Here is a 26,940-nt window from a genome sequence, read left to right as displayed (position 1 = left end):
ACTCACCACAGTAGGGGCGGTAGAACCATTACGCAACCACAAATATAAAGTACCGAAGGCGATAGTATTTGAGCCTCCGTAAATGATATCCCTACGTAATTCTCCATAATTTAAGGACATATCGTCCTTTAGCACTTCTACACACATGTTTTCAAACACACACCAAAAGCAGCGAGTTAAAGGACCCTTCTGTGTGCCCAAACTAAAGCTGAAAGAAGAATAAATAAATAAAGAGAAAATTTTTACCCCTTCCATTCCCTACAGAAGTAAAAATCAACGAAGTTGATCAGACTTCAGCACCACCACAAAAAAAAAAAAAAAAAAAAAAAAAAAAATAGCAATCTCCAGTGTCAAACACTCGCCTGAAGACGGCTGTAAGGTTGTCAGCCGAAATATCGTGGAAAGAAGTCGATGAGATCCGGCTGCAATCCCGAAATCTTGTGGAATACTTAGACCTAACTAACCTAAGGACATCACACACACCCATGCCCGAGGCAGGATTCGAACCTGCGACCGCAGCGGTCGTGTGGTTCCAGACTGAAGCGCCTAGAACCGCTCGGCCACATCGGCCGGCTACTGAACGATGGATCGGTTGCGCTGGGCCAAATGGTTCAAAGTTAAATTTTTGGCCTCCAAGGTGACCAGACCTGACTGCATGTGATTACTTCTTGTGGAGCTGTATAAAAGACTCTGTTTATGTGCCTCTGTTACCAACAACAGTGAATGAACTAAGACATAACTGCAGCTGTGGAAGCTGTAACTAAAGACATGCTCGCTGCATTGTGGGAACAATTTGAATACCACACTGACATAATGCCATGCATCTCAAGGAGGCATACTGAACAAACATGAAAAGGTATGGAAAAAAACTTTTTGAGTTTCCCGCTCATAGAAAACAAAATTCATTGTATATATTTATTAGTTTCAGAAATATACAGGGTGGTCCATTGATAGTGACCGGGCCAAATATCTCAACGAAATAAGCCTCAAACGAAAAACTACAAAGAACGAAACTCGTCTAGTTTGAAGGAGGAAACTAGATGGCGCTATGGTTGGCCCGCTAGATGGCGCTGCCATAGGTCAAACGGCTATCAGCTGCGTTTTTCTGAATAGGAACCCCCATTTGTATTACATATTCGCGTAGTACGTAAAGAAATATGAATGTTTTAGTTGGACCACTTTTTTCGCTTTGTGATAGATGGCGCTGTAATAGTCACAAACGTATAAGTACGTGATATCACGTAAAATTCCGCCAGTGCGGACGGTATTTGCTTCGTGATACATTACCCGTGTTAAAATGGACCGTTTACCAATTGCGGAAAGGTCGATATAGTCTTGATGTACGGCTATTGTGATCAAAATGACCAACGGCCGTGTGCTATGTATCCTGTTCGGTATCCTGGACGACATCATCCAAGTGTGCGGACCGTTCGCCGGGTAGTTACGTTATTTAAGGAAACAGGCAGTGTTCAGCCACATGTGAAACGTCAACCACGACCTGCAACAAATGATGATGCCCAAGTAGGTGTTTTAGCTGCTGTCGCGGCTAATCCGCACATCAGTAACAGACAAACTCCGCGAGAATCTGGAATCTCAAAAACGTCGGTGTTGAGAATGCTACATCAACATCGACTGCATCCGTACCATATTTCTATGCACCAGGAATTGCATGGCGACGACTTTGAACGTCGTGTACAGTTCTGGCACTGGACACAAGAGAAATTACAGGACTATGACAGATTTTTTGCACGCGTTCTATTTAGCGACGAAGCGTCGTTCACCAATAGCGGTAACGTAAACCGGCATAATATGCACTATTGGGCAACGGAAAATCCACGATGGCTGCGACAAGTGGAACATCAGCGACCTTGGCGGTTTAATGTATGGTGCAGCATTATGGGAGGAAGGATAATTGGCCCCCATTTTATCGATGGCAATCTAAATGGGGCAGTGTATGCTCATTTCCTACGTAATGTTCTACCGATGTTACTACAAGATGTTTCACTGCATGACAGAATGGCGATGTACTTCCAACATGATGGATGTCCAGCACATAGCTCGCGTGCGGTTCAAGCGGTACTGAATAGCATATTTAATGACAAGTGGATTGGTCGTCCAAGCACCATACCACGGCCCGCACGTTCATCGGATCTGACGTCCCCGGATTTCTTTCTGTGGGGAAAGTTGAAGGATATTTGGTATCGTGATCCACCGTCAACGCCTGACAACATGCGTCAGCGTATTGTCAATGCATGTGCCAACATTACGGAAGGCGAACTACTCGCTGTTTAGAGGAATGTCGTTACACGTATTGCCAAATGCATTGAGGTTGACGGACATCATTTTGAGCATTTATTACATTAATGCAGTATTTACAGGTAATCACGCTGTAACAGCATGCGTTCTCAGAAATGGTAAGTTCACAAAGGTACATGAATCACATTGGAACAACCGAAATAAAATGTTGAAACGTACCTACGATCTGTATTTTAATTTAAAAAACCTACCTGTTACCAACTGTTCGTCTAAAATTGTGAGCCATATGTTTGTGACTATTACAGCGCCATCTATCACAAAGCGAAAAAAGTGGTCCAGCTAAACCATTCATATTTCTTTACGTACTACACGAATATGTAATAAGAAATGGGGGTTCCTATTTTAAAAAACGCAGCTGATATCCGTTTGACCTATGGCAGCGCCATCTAGCGGGCCAACCATAGCGCCATCTGGTTTCCCCTTCAAGCTAGACAAGTTTCGTCCTTTGTAGTTTTTTCGTTTGACACTTATTTCGTGAGATATTTGGCCCGGTCATGATCAATGGACCACCCTATATACTCGCCAAATCAGAAGATTCTTTTTGATACATCCTGTATAATAAATAACCTCTTAAGGACGGCTGTAGGTTTTCCATTTCATTGCATAAGTGAATGGCCAAAGTCCATCAAACGTCAAATCAGAAGGATGGACAAACAAAAACTTATTCCCTAATGTCTTGAGAGTTGTCTTACTATCCGGTCACTTATTCCTGTCAGTGTTTTCCATATATTCCTTTCCTTGCCAATTCTGCGAAGAACCTTCTCATTGCATACCTTATGAATCCACCTAATTTCCCACATCCTACTGTAGCACCGCATTTCAAATGCTTCGATTCTCTTCTGTTCCGGTTTTCCCACAGTCCATGTTTCACTGCCATACAATGCTGTACTCCAGACGTACATTCTCAGAACTTTCATCCTCAAATTAAGGCCGATATTTAATATTATTAGACTTCTCTTGGCCAGGAATGCCCTGTTTGCCACTGCTAGTCTGCTTTTGATCTCCTTGCTCCGTTATCTAAAACTGGTCCCCATATCATCCTCATTACTCTTCCTTCAAGTATTAATACACTCCAGGAAATGGAAAAAAGAACACATTGACACCGGTGTGTCAGACCCACCATACTTGCTCCGGACACTGCGAGAGGGCTGTACAAGCAATGATCACACGCACGGCACAGCGGACACACCAGGAACCGCGGTGTTGGCCGTCGAATGGCGCTAGCTGCGCAGCATTTGTGCACCGCCGCCGTCAGTGTCAGCCAGTTTGCCGTGGCATACGGAGCTCCATCGCAGTCTTTAACACTGGTAGCATGCCGCGACAGCGTAGACGTGAACCGTATGTGCAGTTGATGGATTTTGAGCGAGGGCGTATAGTGAGCATGCGGGAGGCCGGGTGGACGTACCGCCGAATTGCTCAACACCTGGGGCGTGAGGTCTCCACAGTACATCGATGTTGTCGCCAGTGGTCGGCGGAAGGTGCACGTGCCCGTCGACCTGGGACCGGACCGCAGCGACGCATGGATGCACGCCAAGACCGTAGGATCCTACGCAGTGCCGTAGGGGACCGCTCCGCCACTTTCCAGCAAATTAGGGACACTGTTGCTCCTGGGGTATCGGCGAGGACCATTCGCAACCGTCTCCATGAAGCTGGGCTACGGTCCCGCACACCGTTAGGCCGTCTTCCGCTCACGCCCCAACATCGTGCAGCCCGCCTCCAGTGGTGTCGCGACAGGCGTGAATGGAGGGACGAATGGAGACGTGTCGTCTTCAGCGATGAGAGTCGCTTCTGCCTTGGTGCCAATGATGGTCGTATGCGTGTTTGGCGCCGTGCAGGTGAGCGCCACAATCAGGACTGCATACGACCGAGGCACACAGGGCCAACACCCGGCATCATGGTGTGGGGAGCGATCTCCTACACTGGCCGTACACCACTGGTGATCGTCGAGGGGACACTGAATAGTGCACGGTACATCCAAACCGTCATAGAACCCATCATTCTACCATTCCTAGACCGGCAAGGGAACTTGCTGTTCCATCAGGACAATGCACGTCCGCATGTATCCCGTCCAGCACGAACGCTGGTCCAACTGAGGCGCCAGGTGGAAATGGCATGGCAAGCCGTTCCACAGGACTACATCCAGCATCTCTACGATCGTCTCCATGGGAGAATAGCAGCCTGCATTGCTGCGAAAGGTGGATATACACTGTACTAGTGCCGACATTGTGCATGCTCTGTTGCCTGTGTCTATGTGCCTGTGGGTCTGTCAGTGTGATCATGTGATGTATCTGACCCCAGGAATGTGTCAATAAAGTTTCCCCTTCCTGGGACAATGAATTCACGGTGTTCTTATTTCAATTTCCAGGAGTGTAGTTTTCCTCTACTCGCAAAGTCATGCTCCATGTTTCTGAACCGTACATTACTGCTGGAGATATCACTGTGTCGTAGATTTTCATCTGAGATCGATTTAGAGCCGAGCGTCTCTCTGAGGGAATGGATGCCTTTCATCCCCATTGCTGTTCTTTCCTTGATGTCCATTTTTATGTTGTTGTCCGTGGTAAACCAAGATCCCAAGTATTTGAACTGGTGTACTCTCTTGAATCTCTTGCCATCTATATCAAGAAATTCTTCCTGATCTTGTCTTCTTCCTAATTGCATGAACCCTGTTTTGTCTTGATTCACATTGAGCCCTACCTTCTGCGCATAATTGTCTATTTTCTGGTGCACCCCTGTTGCCTACACTCTTTTATTAATTTCTCTAAGATGACATTGAACAGAACACATGAGAGAGCATCCCCTTGTCTGAGGCCTGTCTCAAACTCGAATGTTTCTGATGCCACTCCTTGGAAACGTACAGCTGCCTTTGACCCTTCCATACAAGCTTGCACCATTCTCACTATCTTCTCAGGGATTCTGAAGTCACGCATTGCATTCTATTAGGCTATTCTTGTGGGTGCTGTCATACACGTTGAAAATAGGCTGAAGATATATTTATCATAGTCGCAGCGTTTTCCAAACAATTGTCTAAGTGTGAAAATGTGATCTATTGTGAATCAGTTTGATCGAAAGCCAACTTGGTACTCCTGTATGTTGTTCTTTATGAATTGTTGCAATTTTCAGAAGATGATGACGGACAGCACCCTATACGTTACATTCAACAAGCTGATTCCTCAGTAGTTACTGCATTCCATTTTGCTTCTGTTCTTGTATATTGGGCATATTATTGCCAATTTCTATTCTTCTGGCAGTCTCTCCTTCTCCCATATCAACTGGATCAGTTTATATATGTCTAAGCTCTCACCTCCTTCCTTCATTAGTTCTGATGTTACTCTGTCCTCCCCTGGGGCTTTGTTGTTTCTGAGTCCTTCGATTACGATCTTCACATCTTCTTCACTAACTTCCCATTCTTCTTCATCTTTTCTTTTCTCCATAGTGTTTGCAGGTAATATCTCATGCACAGTATGTGCTCCAATTTTTGTAATGACTTGTCAATACAAACCAGCTTCCCATGAGCCATGACTTATTGCCCATACCCATAGTATTAATTTTATGTAGGCTTAATCAAAGGCAACTGGTTTCAGAAACGTACCATTTTAGGAGGAGGAGGTGATTAGTGTTTAACGTCCCGTCGACAACGAGGTCGTTAGAGACGGAGCGCAAGCTCGTGTTAGGGAAGGACGGGGAAGGAAGTTGGCCGTGCCCTTTCAAAGGAACCATCCTGGCATTTGCCTGAAAATATTTAGGGAAATCACGGAAAACCTAAATCAGGATGGCCGGAGGTGGGATTGAACCGTCGTCCTCCCGAATGCGAGTCCAGTGTGCTAACCACTGTGCCATCCATTTTAGGACTGTCAACCTTATTTCTTTGTATAATTGAAGTTTCATTTAACTGCAGTTTCTTTAATAACAAATTCAACTCTTCAAATGGTATTTGTAATTATGAACGTTTCCATTTATTAGGACAGTATGCACTTGTGGAAAAGTGCACATCTAATCTTCACATTTCAGTTTACTTTCTTTGGGCTATATGCTTTTCTGATAAGTAGGAGATCTTAGCCATAGTCACTATCAACATAAACTGAAAATTGTGTGTGTTTTACGAGGTTACTCAATATTGAGCCTTTACCATTCAACAGCTGTCAAAGCTCCATTCTACATGGTTACACAAACTAGGCTGTGGGAAATATCTTGAAGTACAATTTTCCCAGAACACAGAGTAAAGGTTGTCTAATGGCTGTACAAATACACCTCCATTCCCTTGGCCACTGTCAATGATTTCATTACAGTAACCAAGATGTTAGTCAATAATCCAGTATTCTGATGACATGGAGAGATGTAAACCAGTGCGTCCAATGTATTTTTCTCTGTCATGATTTGCTCCAACAGTTTGAATTATCTTTTAAAGATTGAGTGAACCAAAAATGGCTAAACGTTTTAGGAGTATTTTTATGACTTTTAAATCATAAATGCCTGAACAATGAAGCTCAATTTAGACATGCATTTTAGGAAGAAACACCCATCTAAATCAACGATAATTGTTAAAACCAAATCTAAGGAGATAAGTGATTTCTCGGTGCTCTATTTCTTGAATTATCAAGAACTACTGTTCTTGTGAAAATACTGCCACTGTTTGAGTAATGATTTAATAATACTGACATGAGTATTATTGAAACATTGGGCACTGGTGTGAGAAATTCAAAACAATTAACATCAACAACTGAATCCATCTCCCACAAACTTTTACACCTTATTCTGCAGGAAGTACCCCTGAACTTCAGTCTTTGTTGAGAACAGCAAGACAGCTTCCCCTTCTGCACAACAGCAAGAATTAGTACAGTTATTTCTCAAAGTTTTGCAACAGTAAGGTATACAGGGCACACTGCTACCTTAGAACTGTTTAGAATAATCTGAACTATAGATCGTGTTCAGCACACGAAGTATACATGAATAACCTGCACATTTTTCCTGAATTCAAAGACAAAAACTGAGGTGTGTGGAGACATTTTTAATAAGATTGGTACTGCTCCACCAACAACAGATCCTGTTATCCTGTAGCATTGCAGCATGAGTCTGACATGTCAGGTGCTCATTAAAAGTGACAACAAGAACATTGGAAATTGTGGGAATAAAGTAAAATGTGAGTGAGGATTGTATTTGTGACCGTCGAAAAGAAAAGCAAATCCAGATGCTTGGGGGAGAAGGGGGGAGAAGAGAGAGAGGGAGGGAGGGAGGGGGAGGGAGAGAGAGAGAGAGAGAGAGAGAGAGAGAGAGAGAGAGAGAGAGAGAGAGAGAGAGAGAGAGAGAGAGAAAGAGAGTGAGAAGAACTAGGCATTACTGGTGTCAAAACTAGCCAGGGTGGGCTACCAAGATTTTTCAATTGAAATTGATGATAGAAGCTGATGGAACGAATTGATTCGTGCCACAGCTGAGACTAACCTGGGTCTCCTGGTTACTAGGCATATGTGCTAACCATTACTTCAATGTACCAGTATGTTGAACATAGCTCCATAGACTACACTAGTCCAGTACCCTTCCTAACACAAAGTTATATTTACAGCTTCAGTCCAGGAGACCAGGGTTCGAGTCCCAGTCATGGCACAAATCTTAATTCATTTCTTCAGCTTCCACAATTATTGAAGATAAAGTTGAAAGTCATGTAATAAATCTTAATACCATTAGATAAACGAAATGATTGGCACCCTCCCCCAAATCAACCATCCAACCAAACACCGAGGTCATCAGTCCCATCGGATTAGGAAAGGAAGTCAGCTGTACCCTTTCAAAGGAACCATCCCAGCATTTGCCTGAAGGAGTGTAGGCAAATCACAGAAAACTAAATCAGGATGGCTGGACGTGGGTTTGAACTGTTGCTCTCTCGAATGCGAGACCAGCGTGCTAACCACTGCCCCACCTTGCTTGATCAATGAAATAGATTAGATTTCTGGAGGGAAACCGTCACTTTATGGCTTTCCAATGATGAGTAAAAGTGACTTTTCATCATGACATGATAAATTAGCACTGTGAACATTCCTATACATTATTGCAAATTGGTAAAAGGTCAAATGCGAATGTATTCTGAGTTGCCACTCTACAACACTGAACAGGAAAGTGAAATCCAGCATAATGATATGAAAAGGTTGCAATGAGAAGCAAAGATGTACACTGATGTGTGTTCACGATAAAGGATGACAGCCAAAAACAGTTGCAGGATAAAAATTTATTAAAATTTCTTGACCAAGGTTTCGGTACATATAAATATACCTTCATCAGAAGTAAAAAATCCTGAACAGGAAGACACTTTCATTAGAAAAGCCATAGTATCGGAAGTGAGAAACAAAAGCTTATGTAACAGTGAAATTACCAAAGTAATACAGGCACAAAATCTTTAGTTACTTACTGAAATTACATCATGTAATGGAGATTAATAAAACAATTGTGCCAAAGGCGTCGTCAATAATTTCACCGCCTATGTTACACGAGATTCTCGCGCATTACACTAGTGCCCTCTCTCATCAGATGTTCCATAGCGCAAGTTTTATCTGTTTGACACTAGGACACAGGTAAATTGGTTCTATATTTTCTATTTTACATAAATGTTTTTAAATGGCCTGATACGTTTTATTTATTATGACAGAAAGTTTGAATTAACACAACTTTTAATAATTTTTGATACGCTTATGTATGTATTCATGGATTTTAATATGCGCAGTGTCTGGCACATACAAGTGCCCTCTCTCGGCGAAACCATCTGCCCTAGTGCTTTCACACTCTTGTCTCGATAGTTCATAGGCGAGGTAATGGTGCTAAATTGTTCGCTTTGGTGCTGTGCCCATAGTCATGTTGTACTAATGGAGAAGATGTCTCAATTATTGACGACGCCATTGGCACAATTGTTTTATTAATCTCCATTACATGATGTAATTTCAGTAAGTAACTAAAGATTTTGTGCCTGTATTCCTTTGGTAATTTCACTGTTACATAAGCTTTTGTTTCTCACTTCCGATGGTATGGCTTTTCTAATGAAAGTGTCTTCCTGTTCAGGATTTTTTACTTCTGATGAAGGTATATTTATATGTACCGAAACCTTGGTCAAGAAATTTTAATAAATTTTTATCCTGCAACTGTGTTTGGCTGTCATCCTTTATCGTGAAGAATTTCAACAGTTGCTGTTGCAGCCATGTTTAAAATTTTGACTGATGTGTGTAACTGGTTATGGATCTAACCTACCACCTTCCATGATATTTTAAAGAAAAACGACTCTCAAAATTTCAGTGAAAGGCATATTGATGAGAGCAAATCTGAAAGAGTGGATGGACAACGACTGTTTGACAGTGTAACCCACATTTGGCAGCATCAGCCAGGTGTTCCTCAATTTATGGAACATGTTGGTCCTGGACAGTTTCCACAGACTTTGAACTGAGAAAGTCCGAGATAAATTATGGAAAGTGAAAACTGACTCAATATTCCCAGATGGCTAACATCTGTCTGGCAACCACTACAGGTGCATAGTAATCTGTCAAAGCTGCAGTTAAAAAGCAATATGCATAATGTATGGCAGATGAAAACATCTAGTTCACAGTGAGTGGAAAATCAAACTCCTGGATCTGTGAGTGGATGAAATGTGCCTGGGACTCCATATTCCATGAGCACTGGTGGAAAAATTCTTAAAATTTATCACACATTAACTAGATGGTACTGAGAACTATGCTCTATGGGAAGATGTTGACTATGATTATTCCACTAGTTATTATGAATAGAATCATGTTGGAATGATTTTTTTAAATAAAACAAATTAAAGCTAATATCTCTTTGCTCCCTTAAAATTAGGGGTCAGATTTGATGGCATATTATGTGAATAAACACTACTTCTAATTTCATATAGTGCTGGCCCACATAAGCTGCACTTTCACCCCAAAATTTGTCCAAAAAGAGTTTCTTGTCTTTGTGTTTCTGGTATGCAAACTGGTCCTCATTTCTTAGAATTGGAGTAACAATGCTAACAGTACCTGGAAACTGTAGATGATGTAGAGATGGAATCATCTTTGACATTTCATTTCAATACTGACTAATGTAATCAGTCAGATATTTCACATGACACCTTTTCTGCAACTAGATTAGATTAGATTAGATTTACTTTCATTCCAATTGATCCGTAGTGAGGAGGTCCTCCAGGATGTGGAACATGTCAGGTGGTTAAATTTTGCTTTAAACAGTAGGTGGCAAGACCAGAAGAAATTGAATGAACCATTAAATTCAACATAGTTATGCAAGTTTCAAAGTTGTAGTTATTTGTTATGTGAAGATTACATCTAATACAGAAGTTGACAGTATGATTTTGACAAATTCAGTGTGTTCAGTGTTGGATATTACTCAACTGTGGACAGCAGTTTCATCATTGAAATACAACAAGAGGGAGAAAAATTTGGAAAGTTCTTTAACTTCAAGCTATGATTTTGTTTGCATATGCTAGGAGACAAGATACTTATTTCTTGACAAACTAATCAAGCCTTCACAATTGTCTGGGCATATCACAGACATAATGCCATGGAAGTATTGGTTAACACTCAAGACTTTGCATAACTGATTAATTAACTCTCAATATTTGGGGCTGTCAAATTTTAATAACAGACTGTTCACTTAACCCAAATTCAACATGAAGTCACCATATAAACCAGATTAATGACAAATCAACTTTCAGTCTTTTGGGAGATTCTGAGCAATACCACAATGGACTGTGAAGAGACAAGTATCTGATGAAGTTTATGTGGAAAGCCAGTGACTACTGTAATGATAGTTACTTTAGGGGAAGGAAAGCAATCCCTTATGTTATAAGGGAGCATATAACAATTCTTTAAGATAATTTCGCTAAGAGGGAGAAAAACGAAGCAAAAGACAGGGCGACAACATAGTAATAGACTGGCTAGCAACTGTTTGCTACAGTGCTCAGTAAGAGTGTGATGTCTGTCCAAGTACAAATACCTTGGCCTAAGACTTCAGTCCTGCAGATATTCAGATTTATTGTAGCCAAGCTAGTTTAACATCTCCATAAACACTCCAAGTGACTTTTACAAATGGATCAAGCATATGCTTCATCTCACAAGGCTAAAAACTATCAGCCAGCTTATGTACGAAGTGTGGAGGTATTTAACCTTTCCTGCATAAAACTATGAAGTGCAGGGTTCTATCGAGTGAAGATGTGGGGAACACTTCCTTGATGGGACAGTGACTATTAAATTGTACATGAAAGTTTTGGAACATGATTTCATCCACATTATCCAAAGTGACCCTGATTTGAACAATATGGGGTTCATGCATGGTGGAGCTTGACCTCACTGAAGCAGGAGAGAGTTTGATGTCCTGGAGGAGCACTTTTAGGGCCGCATTCTGGCTCTGTGGTACCCAGAGGTCACTGGCATGGATCTCAGTTGGTTGCCATCTTCTCCAGATCAGAACACCTTTGACTCTTTTTTTTTTGTGGGGCTGTATTAAAGACAAGGTGTACAGCAGTAACCCCAAAACCATAGCTAAGCTGAAAACAGCCATTCAGGATGTCATTGACAGCATCAGTGTTCTGACACTTCAGTGGGTCATGCAGAGTTTCACTGTTTCTTTGCACACTATCATCACCAATGATGGCAGGCATGTCAAACATATTATAACATAAATATGAATATCTGTAGTGATGTGCATGCCATAGTTTGTAACTAATTTATGTTACTTTTCCATGTAGTTCAATAATTGTCACCCTTTACATTCAGTTCCTACCAGCACCAAAAACTTTGTGTCTTCACAATAATGTGAGGATGTGATGAAGCTATATTTTTTCTATGAGTGTTCATTTACACAAGTTATGTAACAGCAAATTTTTTGTTTTGTATATTCACATGGTACTTGTCTTTCAGATGTGGTAGGAATGAATTTGTTAGAAGTCTAAGGTAGGTCAAACTGGTAATCTGATGTACTCGGCAAAGTTACTGGGTGATTATAAAGTATAGGTCCAGTGTGGGGTGTAACTACCATATGCTACAAAAGTTGGTAGATGCACTAATGTGTTCATGTGGAACCAGTTTTCATTTGAGAAAGTTTCAATTTTGACCACCAGTGTGGCACTACAGCATCTTGGCATCTCTTGTGCTCCTACAGAACAAATAGTGCAAGTGGTGGTTCTCTCCTATTTGACTTTCTACTTACATTACATCCCTAATCCACTAATTGTGAAAATCTTGCTGTGATCTTTCATACATTCACTCTACCAGATTTGCACCTGCTGGTCAAAAATTTAATGTTCTTCCAGCATAAATCTGTTCCACATGAACATTAAATTATCTACCAACTTCACTGCCATAAGACAATTGCAGCTCACACTGAACCTCTGTGTAGCTGAAAATTAATTATAAGCACCAAATATATTAAATGTCTTTTCTAAAATTTGATCCTAAAGATGTCAACAATGGCCACTCACTGTCCAAACTTTGAACCTGCAAATTTGAGACTCACCCCTTTTGTTTCAGTAAATAATCAGGCTGTTATACCATATATTTTTGTTTGGCAAGCATAATATCAAGAACTGTACATTACCATAACAGACATCAAAATTACATTTTTGGTGACAAAGATGTAGATAAAATTTGGAAGTAGTTTACAATACATTTCATTCATTTGCATTCAAAAGACAGAGGTCTCAAGTTTATGTCTCACTCCAGAGTGCAGTTAATCTGCTAGAAAGTTTCAGTGCCCTTGTCTGATTAACAGGACTTTTGTAGCTGGACAATAAACACTAGAAGGAATAGAATTGATGTAGATGAGTACAGAGAACTAACAGTCTTTACACTATCAGACCAACAGTTTGTGATGGAGAGGACCAGAAGTGGAAAACAAGAACATACAGAATGAATTTCAAAAGTACGGAGGGAATAAAATCAAACCGGAAGGTTTTGATTAGACTATCACTGCAAGGTAAATTGTTTGAACAAGTAAAAATCTCAGGTACTTAACAAGTTAGGTGGGAAAAAATTAGCTTTTTATAACATCTAAGGTCCATTGACCGTGCAGTACATAACTTTTTCAAATGTGATTATGAAAACTTCTGGAAGTGAAATGAACTGAATTATGAACAAGAAAATACCCTCAATAATAAGAGGAAATTGTGTGAAGAATGAGGGATAATTTCAGGTTGGATATGTACAAAGTCACTGACAGCAAAATCTCACCGAAGAAATCAAAATGCGTACTTTATAGAAGTAAGAGAGGTTATCAGTTTGCAAGATGTAGCCCTGGTCACATAGTTGCCGTGTGTGTTCCTCCATTTCTGGGAGCATATGTTGTACATCTTGCACCCGTCAATGTCTGAAAAATTTCAGAACATCTGCATCATTTTGGTGATCATACATACCAATAAATATTTTATAATCTGTTTTCCTCTTGAGAGGCTTCACAAAATCTTTGTTAGTCAAAATTTTTCTGTTACTTTGGCTTTCGAGGGTACTAAACTTTGGCTGTTAAGCCATGAACTAGTTTTAGACTTGGGAGAGGGTGGTGAACAGCATTTATGAAGTAGTGTAACCTGCATTTTATGAATGGTAAATTCATGATTAGCATCTAATAAGGTTTCACACATTGACAGTAGGGGTTGTGATTAGTTTTGGATTAGAATGTCTTTGCCAGTAATACATAGGTTTCAATCAATTTTTTAAGTTAAGACTAAACTGTTTCAGAGCTATGACTATTTCTAATGATTACATGGAGGTCATTATATTTGCCTCACTCCCAACACCTAGCAGTCAATGAATGGCAGTTTTATGAAATGAGTTGCACATGGGGCTAATAAACAAATTAACTATTACCAATGTATGATAATCTTACAATAATTAAGACTCATTAGTTAAATATCAAGAATGGAAGTTAAACATGCATATAATTCAACACCAAGGAACAGGAGGACAAGTAGTTAGCCATTACCTTGAAGACACTGTTCCAGAATTTGCCTGGAGTGATTCTTTGGAGGCCATAAGGATGAATAAGCAGGGTGAGTCATACTTTGAATTCTGAGGCAATTTTCTTAAATCTGTTTTTTGGTTTGCATTTCAACATTATATAATTTGGAAAGTGATGAATAATGTATGATTGTTTCCAATTGTATCAAAAATTGTTCTGACACTTTATACAAGACAAACCTCGTTCTGGCTGAAGACTTCAGGAACATGCTGCCACATTTACTTAGTATCTTAATTGAACCATATAATTAGTCTTCTGCATGTTTCTACTTATGAATTTATCATTTGAGGAAGCATTAAGCATCTTTCTGTTTCCATTAAGTGAAATTACTCAGTGGCATATTTGTTGTTTTTACTTTTTAGCATACACTGCACTAAGGATACCATACTCTTTTCACAAATCTTTTCAAATATCTTGTATGATTAAAACCTGAAGCAGAAGTCACCCAAAAAGTATATTTCTCAAAGATGGAGGTGTATCTCAAATGGCTAAGAAAAAAATAAAATGTAGTCACAAAATAATATTCCAAGCATAAAAATATCTCTAACACATAAGTTAGACAGTTTGAAATGGAAAACACACATTACCTGTGCAGTACTTTTCATTTACCAAGTTGAAGCCCATCAAGCAGACACAGACAGATCCACTGGATGTTTGGAGGGCATCTGAAGCTGTAGTTCTGGTAGGGATATAGAGTTTTGCCTGAAACATTTTACACTGCCACTGAACTGTTAAACAAAAGTAGCACAGTCAATATTTTCACTATGTGTCAGTTTACTTTTCAGGCACAAGAGACCTCCATCTAAACCATTCAAACAGTGTGGGGTTCTGTCACATACTTTGGCAACTTGACATATTTCAACTTGTCATGGCAACTGAATGAGTTGCCTGATGTGCAGCCTTCAGTAACATCTTTCAGCTTACCTGGAGATTAACATTTGTCAGTTTTATGAGATGTCATTTGATTACAGGAAATGAATCTTTGCAGTCACTACGATCTAAACAGTACCATTAGCTATTTGGCTACCAAGCCTGAGCATAATTCTGTTCACAATATTGTCTTCTAAAGATTGCCCATTTTATCAGACCACAATGCGTCATGAAGTCCTACCCATAAATCATTAAAATAGGATTGGTTTCATATGAGAACAGTCTGTGACATCTCATTAGAACTCTCTTGGTAGGTCTTGCCACCTGGTATGAGTATAGACTTACATAGAAGTAGTAGCAAACATAAAAGCTGCTATCATGACCAACTGAGCCAGTGTCCTTTAGAGATTTGTGCATGTAACTGGTTTCTATACTTTTATAGTACTGCTAAAATTTTGTCACATGTGTTAATGAAGGAATTTTGGAAACATCAGTGATTGTTAATGGAATGAGAAATATTCTAATTGGAATAGAAATTTTTGAAGGATTATTCTAGAAAGATACAGCACTAGCTCAAGGAATTTTTCCTTCTTCAACTATCAGCAGTATGTTTATGGGACACCACTCTCTTGATAAAATTTTTGCAACTGAGATGATGATGCATGTAACACATGTGAAAAAATTGTCTGGAGGAAATGAAACATTATTATGAGAAACAAGCAGGAAAAAACAGGCTGGTGTTTTCTTTATTGTAACATTTTTGTTCTTGACAGTGTTTGAGAATTTTCCATACAAAAGCCAATTATGTGGGAAACAAGGAATGTACCTCACTTTTTGATGTACAAGTACACTGTTATAGTAATATTTGTAATCAGGGCTAAAAGATGACAACTAAGTTGCTTTACTTCATGTATACTGCTCTAAAATCGCAAAGATGTTCCTGTACCATTTTAAATAATGGTATAAATGGCTGTTTTTCTGAACCCAGACAGTTTCTATATGACTAGCTTCAAAGTTTTAAGTCTCCAGCATTCCTTGTAAAGTTAACCATAAGGATTGTAAATGTAATCTCAAGTACTAAAGAAAAATTTGAAACAAATTACAATGAAGCAAAATTCTTTGTCAGGACTTGCCTATAGGAGATAAAATTTCAAGTATTGGAAGTGAACATGTTTAGTGGCACAAACTATCTCAGCCTTCAGAATTGTCTCCTCCCTCAGGGAGGAAAGGGTGGCAGGCTGATATGAGGGAACACCGAGAACAACCTTCAAATTTTGACTGTTCCTTTGTGAAAAGCAAACAGCTGAATTTCTAAAGCTCAGTAATATTTTCCACTTTTAAATGTGTACTTGCAGAGCCTGGAATTTTGACTATATAATGGCCAGCCATTCTCTCTGCCCCAATTCTGAAACAATTTGTCCATACTAAAGTGAAATGAAATTTTAATTTTTTAAAGATAAACATAGTACTGCTGTTTGAAGTTTTGTGGTAGTATCCCTTCACTTTCTTCTCCAAGACTGACTAAATCATTTTAATAAATGAATTCAGGACAGAGGTTTCTGTGTATATATAAATGAACATTATTTACAGACAAATGACGGAAATTACCAGCGACTGAAAGAAGTGACTAGGAATGACATACACGAGAAACACAAATTCATATGTTCCATTCTTATGGGTTTTTATTTTATAAACTAGAGAACATCTGTCAGTTTAAAGTTTGATGGAGTGAAAAATTAATTTGAACAGAAAATAGTAAATAATGCTATCATGATCATGTACTGCTTTATATCACATACTGACAAAAAAACACTCTAGAAGGATGAAGTATATGTAGGTCTGATGCTGAATACATGGCCACAATATTTCTATATTGAAGGGTCCTCAAGTAGATAGGATTTGAAGAAGTCGGGATCCTTTGCCACAAATCAGTTGTTTTTAACATGAAGGCATTTAACATATTTAAATTTAGAATTCACAGTTTACTTCATTACTGTTGTCCCCACAGTCATTGTTGTCATCACACTCGCAGGCCATGGGAATGCAGTGGTGGTTAGAGCACTGGTAGCCATTGCTACAATCCAAGTGCAAATAAAACCAGGAAACAAATTGGAAACAAACTTAGCAGCATTATATTTTCAGATTATTCTCTAGTAAATAGAAAGCCAACTTATTTGTCTACAAATCATGTGCAGTTTTAAGCAGGGAGAATACAATATACTGAATACAATTCTAGCCAAGGACATGCTCCGCCCCCTCCCCCCTTCCTTTACTTCTCACTGTGCTTACCTCTTTAAAAACTAGTACAAAACTTACTGATATCCCATCTCTTACTCTGACACCCTCCTGTCCAACATTGTCTCCCTTCACTTACTAAAGGTGGGTCTGAAGAGCTCTTTCTTTGACCTTCCCAACTTACTCCTCAGACCCCCACCCAATTGACTAAGGAAATATTTGTTCTGAATCCTAGCTACTATGTACGAGCAGCAATAGATTTGCCTCCTGAAATTAAACACTGGATTTTTCCTCTGGTAAAATTACTGGAGATGGTGTTCAGTCACTTATCTTCATCAGTATTACCAACTGTCTATTTGTACCACTTCTTTATAGGGGTTATACGTGAAAAATTTGAGAACAACTTGAGTTAGTGGGTATGTCAATATCATAACCAAAAAGATACACAAAGAAAATACACAGGGGGGCTGGGGGTTATGAGTAAGAATTTCAATATTTTAAGAGGCTTCTGCCATGCCTGTACACACTATTTCTCATTTCAGTAAGTTTACCAATTAAGTAATTTTAGGTATACAGAATAAATTTATTTTTGTCTTCATTACAAAAATGAGACTTTAGTACAAATAATTCTGAGAAGAGTAAGCAGACCAATACCAAGTTATTACTATCACCATTCTGTCAGCATTACGAGAGCCACAAAATTGTATGAGAATGACAAGGCTCACACTGAAGACAATTCAGGTACTTTTTCACAAATATGTTACAAATCTGAGAGCATTAGACAACTTCAGTTTAGTGTCATTTGGGTAAGATTGTGACACATTCCAATACTAAATTCTATTATAGTTCGTACCACAGTTTAGACTGCATAAATGTACATATTTTAAAGCCTTATGTACTGGTAAAATACTGGGTGCTTTACACAAATGTGTATATATCCTTTGTGATTTCAGTTACATGGGCATTTTCAGCCTTAGGCATGTTTATATGCTTAGTGCTGCATCTTTTAATGCTGGAGATGTCCCCAGAGGCTGTTAGGACGTTTTGGAAAAATTGAGCAAGCTTGTTTGAGTTTGAAGATCTAACAATGTCTTCACAACCTCTGAGAATGTCTAACATTAAGAGACTAAGTATTAGGCACACAAGCACTCAAATGTAATTGATACAATCAATTTCCTCGTGCTAAAATTAACACGTTACAAAATAATAAACTTGAGTAGATTAAAGCCCATACAGTATTAGTTCCCATGTGCTTCGTGATTGGAAGTACTATGATGCTAAGAGGTACACACATCCAAGGGAAATTAAAAATGAGATAGTTTTAGAGTTTTCCAAGAGCATTGTCTTCAGTGGCCCAAGTTCAAGCCCCAATCTTAATTTTTTGTGAACATTGGAAGAACACGAGTGTGAAAACTTGAAGCTTTACATTTAATTTAGTATTAGGGAAGTCTACACTGAGCCAATTGATGATTGACATCTCTGTTGCTACGAAATCTTAGGCTTATAGCATACAAAAAGTGAGTTGTGCATCAATAGACTGAACTTTGAACACTGGACTCTAATGTTACATAACAGTACAATCAGAATGTAATTTCTTGAGCTTTGCGTAATTTAAGTGCATTTGGTTTGCAACTACTTTTGCTTTTTAAAATAAATCATTCATTTAGTTAAATGATGTTGCTCAGTTGCTAATAACAGTTTAATTTTTTGAGTTAAATAACCACATCTGAAAAACTGTTTTCAAGTTACATTCTTAACAGTAAAAACTGGCCATTCTTTTTGCCATCCACCCAAAGAATCCACACAGATAGGTACATCAACCAAAGAATATCAATTCCTTCACACTATGTAGTAAAATTTTGAGCTTTACTATCCGAAAGTTGACAGCTTCAAAACTATAAACGAGGAAATAACTATCAGCATTGTGACAAGCATTACAATACAAGAAGTGCCTCAACTGAAACTTCTAATACCAGACATTTACTCCAACCAGTGGATAGAAAATTTTTTTGTATGTATTGTGTGGAAGGTAGGTTGTAATCTGTGGTCGTAGCCTAATCTGTAGTGTAGCATCGGCTTAGGTTAAGTAGAAATGCATCAGTTTGATTGAGTAGGCAAAACATTATTTAAACATACTTTTAATCCTAAATTTTAGTCTATGACTCCCTAGAAACCAAACCCCAATTCTCTATCAACAGTTGGACACTTACATGTAATACCAAAAATTCCCACCCTACATGAAAATTAGGTAGTGACATTAGACTAAGTTCATCCATAGCCAAGTAGAGTCTAAAATGTATATCCCCAAGGAATTCAACTGCTCTTTAAAAAAATCAAGCAAAAAAAGCTGTGCCTGTTGATTAGTGTGGGTTAAGTAAAATGCATTTTTATTGTGTTTTGTAAAGGCCTATTTTTACTTCTATACTTTCCACCAAAAGTGAGAAACAATTGCAGACTGTGTTGGATGGAATGAACAGCAATGAGTGTACAATATGGACTAAGAATACACAGAAAACATCAAAGAACCTGGAAGAATTCTCGGTAGCTGAAAGTAATGAAGAGCAGCAGAAATGAGAATAGCAAGAAAATTGCCAAAACTGGTGAAGTGGAGGAATTCTATGACCTTGAAAGCAGAATAATCCACACTTGACAAAGCAAGGTTGAAAAACAAACTACCACACAGAAAGAATTCTTGGTCAGTGCCTATTTGCAGTAAACATTGGCCTTAACTTTCTACATATGAAACACAGCATTGTACAGAAGGAAATCGTGGCTGTGGGAAAACTTGAAAGGAGACTCTAAGTGTGAGACATGGTGATATAAAAAGTTGCTGAAAATTAGGTTGTCTGAAAAGACACAGAAATGAATGTGGAAAATATGGAGTAGTGACAAAATGACAGAATATTAAGAAATTAGTGAATAATTTCTATGGTACCTGGGGGAGGTATAGAGGGTGAAATATGTAGGGGAAGATGGCCAGATATATCCAAGTAATGAGGATTGAGTTCAAATCTTACTCTGACATATCACATGAGATGAAATTTGATCAGGTTTCATCAAATAACAAGAGAGATGGAAAAATTAGTAATGTAACTTTATATAAACTAGCTGACAAACTTGGCATTGCCCAGGCATTCATTTTGATAATTTTCTATAAGCAAAACAAAAATGAACTAGAGTAATGTCCCAGACAGTGTCTACTGTGGGTGCAGCTGTTTGTATGTTTACAGTGTGTCTGTTTTATCATCTGTGGAAATGCCTCTTCATAGTTCTAAGCAATTTTTTTCCCTATAGCCATTTGCACTTCATTTGAAAGCTGTCAAAAGTTCTGCCAGGTGTCAGATTTCCTTAATTCTACTACTGCACAAGGGTCTTAGCAGTAAAGAATAAATGCATTGAAATTCTGCATGTTTCAGTGTTTTTTCATGCAGTTCAGTTTATGATACCTCTGTGATATGTAGGTGGTTCTTACCTCCCACAGTGACTGTTGCCCAAAAGTAAGGGATATGCTTGTCAACTTTCACTGAAATTTGTCATGTGATTTAGGTTGACATGTTTTAAAGGAGCTGAAATTTCAAGTAAAGACCAAGAAACCTGAATAATTAAATGAACAGAATTTTCATGAAGATGTTACTAGTAGCATGCATGTGCATCCACCCGACTATATGGAAACATCTAGTTTTGTTCTAGCACCAGTGCAGTATGTTTAACAATTAACGCTCAGTGACAGGTAAAGTGCTAATTGGGGTTTCTTTGCAGAGGCTTTTGTTTGGTTTTTTTATAACATACATATGTATCCCCAGAGTGCTAGTCTTGTAAGTTACACAGAACAACTGAAGTAGCAGATGATGTACTGATGCAAGTGAAGCTGTGAGTACAAGTCTTGAGTCATGCTTGGGTAGCTCAGTCAACACTTGCCTGCTAAAGACAAAGTTCCCAAACGAGACCTGGTCTCTCACACAGTTAATCTGCTAGGAAGTTTCAACTAATTACATGTTAGTTAAGACAAGTGTTGTGGATATTGCTGCTTATTAAGATTTGTGGGCAGAGGGAACTATGACCTGTCTCTTTACTAATGCCCTAGAAGCTACTGACACATTTAAAAATTAAATCTGTTACTTTTTAGAGCAGCCCAAAACATCATTGCCTTCTGGCAGTCCTTGAGGCCCTCACATACCCAGCCATCTGGAATGCAGGTTCCATCATCACATGCAAAATCCTCATCATTGCAGACCCTTTACACATCAGATACCTGAATGTGAAAGGTTAATTACTAAATTCTGTAGACTGCACTTAAATTCCTCAACATGTAGAATTACAGATAGCCGTCCCTTCCTAAAACTGAAGTGGCATGTTTTTCATTCTTCAAAATTGCCAAGTAACATCAGTTAATTACATCAGTATGTTCTTATATCACATTGTAACCCACTTGCCTTTTTAAATGCAGATCAGATCATTCTTTTTTGATTTAACATTTAAGCAGTGTTCACTATATTTTTATGAAGAATGAAATCTTAAAAATTTTCAAATGTTTGCATACAAGCATGCATAATCACAAAACTGTACTTTCAAACTGTAGGCCTGGAGCATAACTAATGAAAGACTGGTGAAGTGAAAAATCTGAGCACAAGGTACTAAAATTAAAATAAGCAAAATAAAAATCCCTGAACACAAATTACTGTCTGAGTAAGAAGTATGAAAACAGCCTCAAGTCATCTTTGGTACTGAGAAGGAAAATATCTAAGTCAATCATAAGCAGGAAAAATTAACATTCATTCCCTAAAGGAGCAGTATCAGGGCAAGTCACTTCCCTATGTCTGGTGGCCGTGCGGTTAAAGGCGCTGCAGTCTGGAACCGCAAGACCGCTACGGTCGCAGGTTCGAATCCTGCCTCGGGCATGGATGTTTGTGATGTCCTTAGGTTAGTTAGGTTTAACTAGTTCTAAGTTCTATGGTACTAATGACCGTAGCAGTTGAGTCCCATAGTGCTCAGAGCCATTTGAACCATTTGAACCCTATGTCTGGTTTCTACCAATTCAGAACTAAGCAGCAAAGTGATCAGATGAAGTTGGCCTTCTGATTACACACTGGCTTCCAAGATGGGACTGCAGGACTAAAGTCCTGTTTGTACTCTTCAGACTTTTAGAGCCTTAAACTCACTGTGAAGTTGAGTAAGTTAGCTTATCTGATAGGAAAGAATTTACCTTAGATGCATTAAAGTCCTTTTCATCTGGTCAGCCTCCACAATCATTGTTCCCTATCACATTTGAATTTGGTCTGTATACTTCTATCATGTTCACACTTCCAGTACAATGGAGCCTAACAATTTATGTTACATGGAAAGTAACTATCAAATTATTGCAATCTTAGAAACATTCAAAAAGTCATTGAGCAGTTCTTTAGGCTCGCCTCTGTTTAATTAAAAAGGGGTTTTGACATTAAAAAAGTACAGCATTAGAAAGATTAACCTGAACTATTTATAACAATGTTACATTACTGACTTTTTAAACTATGAATTTATGTTTTATAGCAGTCACAGGTCAGTCTGTAAAATCAAACAGTGGTTTGGACCTTCTAGTGTATTGTATGTACATGTGGTACTATATATTATACTTTCAGTGCACATATCTTTTTAAGATTTGAAAATTTCTTTTTTGTGATACTGCCAAAAAAATCTAAATTCGAAACTACTGATGTCATGAACCTGAAATTTAAGTTATTGGAAAGAGCTTGGTTTAAGCTTTTGTTTGTTAACAATATTACACTTGCTTTACTTATTGAAGCCCACAGACATTTCTGAAAGTCTAACCACTGTTTTTGCTAAAGTTTTCAAATCTTTTCAGACACTGGTTTAAATTTCAAACTGAGGAAGGGGTCTTAACTGTAGTAACCACAACTGACTGCGGGAACGCCTCGGGCTGCGGATCAGAGCCGCCAGGCGGGGAACCACCGGCGGTGGAGCACGCACCACTGGGTAAACACAGGACGAGTCGGACGACAGACCAACGACAACTGGCAACAACCGACCACGACTGACTATGACCGACACAACAAGGAAGTGATAAACAACAGAGGTTTGTAGAAACCACAACACCAAACACCAACAGTAAATCCACTTGGAACCAGAGCCAGGCAAAACTCAACAACGAGCAACGACAAGAACGCAGTACCGCCGAGGTCGAAACTCAATCCAGAGCGAGTACCAGACTGACTGGACTAGGGCAGAGCGGGTCCCTACATACGAAACCAGAGGGAGCGGCTATTGGCCGCTGTCTGCACGTGGCGTAGCGGTGGCTCCCTCGCTGTGCGAGAGCCGCTGCGCGGAATAGCCACCGCGGACGTGGAGGCCTCTATGGGCTGACCACATCCATTTGTTCTGGCGCGTGTTCGACTTCTGTGGCGTGAGGTACTAGATTAACAAAATTAGGTACATTACAAAAGAATTTAGAACAACTGAAATCAGTATTTCTCTTCAAAAGCAAGTTGAGCTATTGTGCTTACTACAAACTAATTAGCTCAAAGGATTTATTCCAAAAGCTAACGATTTTCTCTTGTGTGCCTGTCGACAACCATGCTTCTGCTATTCAGTACTCTCTTTTACTCCTACACTATTGATAAACCTGATTAGGTATTTAAGTAATAAAAAATATTTGTAATACAAGGAATTTCTTGAATTATTGCTATACAAAAATGAAGTGTGCAGAAATTGGGACTACAGGAACAAATGTGCAAAAGTTACAAGATAAAAATTTCTGCTCCCTGATGCCAAGTTGTTGTTGTTGTGGTCTTCAGTCCTGAGACTGGTTTGATGCAGCTCTCCATGCTACTCTATCCTGTGCAAGCTTCTTCATCTCCCAGTACCTACTGCAACCTACATCCTTCTGAGTCTGCTTAGTGTATTCATCTCTTGGTCTCCCTCTACGATTTTTACCCTCCACGCTGCCCTCCAACGCTAAATTTGTGATCCCTTGATGCCTGAAAACATGTCCTACCAACCGATCCCTTCTTCTAGTCAAGTTGTGCCACAAACTTCTCTTCTCCCCAATCCTATTCAATACCTCCTCATTAGTTACGTGATCGACCCGCCTTATCTTCAGCATTCTTCTGTAGCACCACATTTCAAAAGCTTCTATTCTCTTCTTGTCCAAACTGGTTATCATCCATGTTTCACTTCCATACATGGCTACACTCCATACAAATACTTTCAGAAACGACTTCCTGACACTTAAATCTATACTCGATGTTACCAAATTTCTCTTCTTCAGAAATGATTTCCTTGCCATTGCCAGTCTACATTTTATATCCTCTCTACTTCGACCATCATTAGTTATTTTACTCCCTAAATAGCAAAACTCCTTTACTACTTTAAGTGTCTCATTTCCTAATCTAATCCCCTCAGCATCACCCGATTTAATCTGACTACATTCCATTATCCTCGTTTTGCTTTTGTTGATGTTCATCTTATATCCTCCTTTCAAGATACTGTCCATTCCGTTCAACTGCTCTTCCAAGTCCTTTGCTGTCTCTGTCAGAATTACAATGTCATCGGCGAACCTCAAAGTTTTTATTTCTTCTCCATGAATTTTAATACCTACTCTGAATTTTTCTTTTGTTTCCTTTACTGCTTGCTCAATATACAGATTGCATAACATCGGGGAGAGGCTACAACCCTGTCTCACTCCTTTCCCAACCACTGCTTCCCTTTCATGCCCCTCGACTCTTATAACTGCCATCTCGTTTCTGTACAAATTGTAAATAGCCTTTCGCTCCCTGTATTTTACCCCAGCCACCTTCAGAATTTGATAGAGAGTATTCCAGTTAATGTTGTCAAAAGCTTTCTCTAAGTCTACAAATGCTAGAAACGTAGGTTTGCCTTTTCTTCATCTTTCTTCTAAGATAAGTCATAAGGTTAGTATTGCCTCACGTGTTCCAACATTTCTACGGAATCCAAACTGATCCTCCCCGAGGTTCACTTCTACCAGTTTTTCCATTCGTCTGTAAAGAATTCGCGTTAGTATTTTACAGCTGTGACTTATTAAACTGATAGTTCGCTAATTTTCACATCTGTCAACACCTGCTTTCTTTGGGATTGGAATTATTATATTCTTCTTGAAGTCTGTGGTTATTTCGCCTGTCTCATACATCTTGCTCACCAGATGGTAGAGTTTTGTCATGACTGGCTCTCCCAAGGCCATCAGTAGTTCTAATGGAATGTTGTCTACTCCCGGGGCCTTGTTTCGACTCGGGTCTTTCAGTGCTCTGTCAAACTCTTCACGCAGTATCTTATCTCCGATTTCATCTTCATCGATATCCTGTTCCATTTCCATAATATTGTCCTCAAGTACATCGCCCTTGTATAAACCCTCTATATACTCCTTCCACCTTTCTGCCTTCCCTTCTTTGCTTAGAACTGGGTTGCCATCTGAGCTCTTGATATTCATACAAGTGGTTCTCTTCTCTCCAAAGGTCTCTTTAATTCTCCTGTAGGCAGTATCTATCTTACCCCTAGTGAGACAAGCCTCTACATCCTTACATTTGTCCTCTAGCCATCCCTGCTTAGCCATTTTGCACTTCCTGTCGATCTCATTTTTGAGACGTTTGTATTCCTTTTTGCCTGCTTCATTTACTGCATTTTCATATTTTCTCCTTTCATCAATTAAATTGAATATTTCTTCTGTGTGTTTCTTCTGAAGTGTGCAGAAATTGGGACTACAGGAACAAATATGCAAAAGTTACAAGATAAAAATTTCTGCTCCCTGATGCCAAGTATGAATGGGTAAATGTACTGGGTTGTAGCATGGCTATTTGTAATTAGTGTTAAGAAACTTGTTTTGTAAACCTATGTTTTTTTTTTACATATTTAACATGACATCTGTCATGTGCACTTTGTGTTTGAAGTACTCATCATACAATAGGTAGTGTTTGGGAGCAGCAGCCAGTTATATCATAGCAGATGTATCACAGACACTTCATCACCACCACAGCTCCAAGAAATGTCAGAGGAAAGATTCTGTGAATCCAAAATGAAAATTTTGACAAAATACCAAGCTTGGATGTATATTTTAGGCAGTCTCTTGATAGATCTGATGACAGCATCTCATGAGCTATCATGATGTGAAATCAAGACTGAGGGTGTAGTAATTTGTCAGAACTGGTCTACTGATTTAAGTAGATAGTGTAAACTCAGGTGGTGTATTACTGCATGATCAGCTGGCTGACAGTACAGTATAATGCAGTAACAACAGTACAAATTTATGTGACACACCTGCCATTTTACAGTTTCTGGTAAGGGATAAAAAATACAACCTGCAGAAAGCAATCGCTTTCTACTTGAAATTTTATGACATTCTTTCTGATTTTTGCAACAGATGATGATTATGATGTTCATGTTCCAAGTATAGACCTTTTCAATAGATGGCCTGAGCTTAATATTTTTTGGAACTTCAGGGAATACGCAAGAAAAAATAAATCGAGACAAATAGACTTTAATTCTGACTTTTGAGACAATTTTTTTCAAAAAGCTAGG

Source organism: Schistocerca piceifrons, chromosome 10 (genome assembly GCF_021461385.2).
Source record: "Schistocerca piceifrons isolate TAMUIC-IGC-003096 chromosome 10, iqSchPice1.1, whole genome shotgun sequence".
Lineage (NCBI taxonomy): Eukaryota > Metazoa > Arthropoda > Insecta > Orthoptera > Acrididae > Schistocerca > Schistocerca piceifrons.
This window is presented reverse-complemented; position numbering follows the sequence as displayed.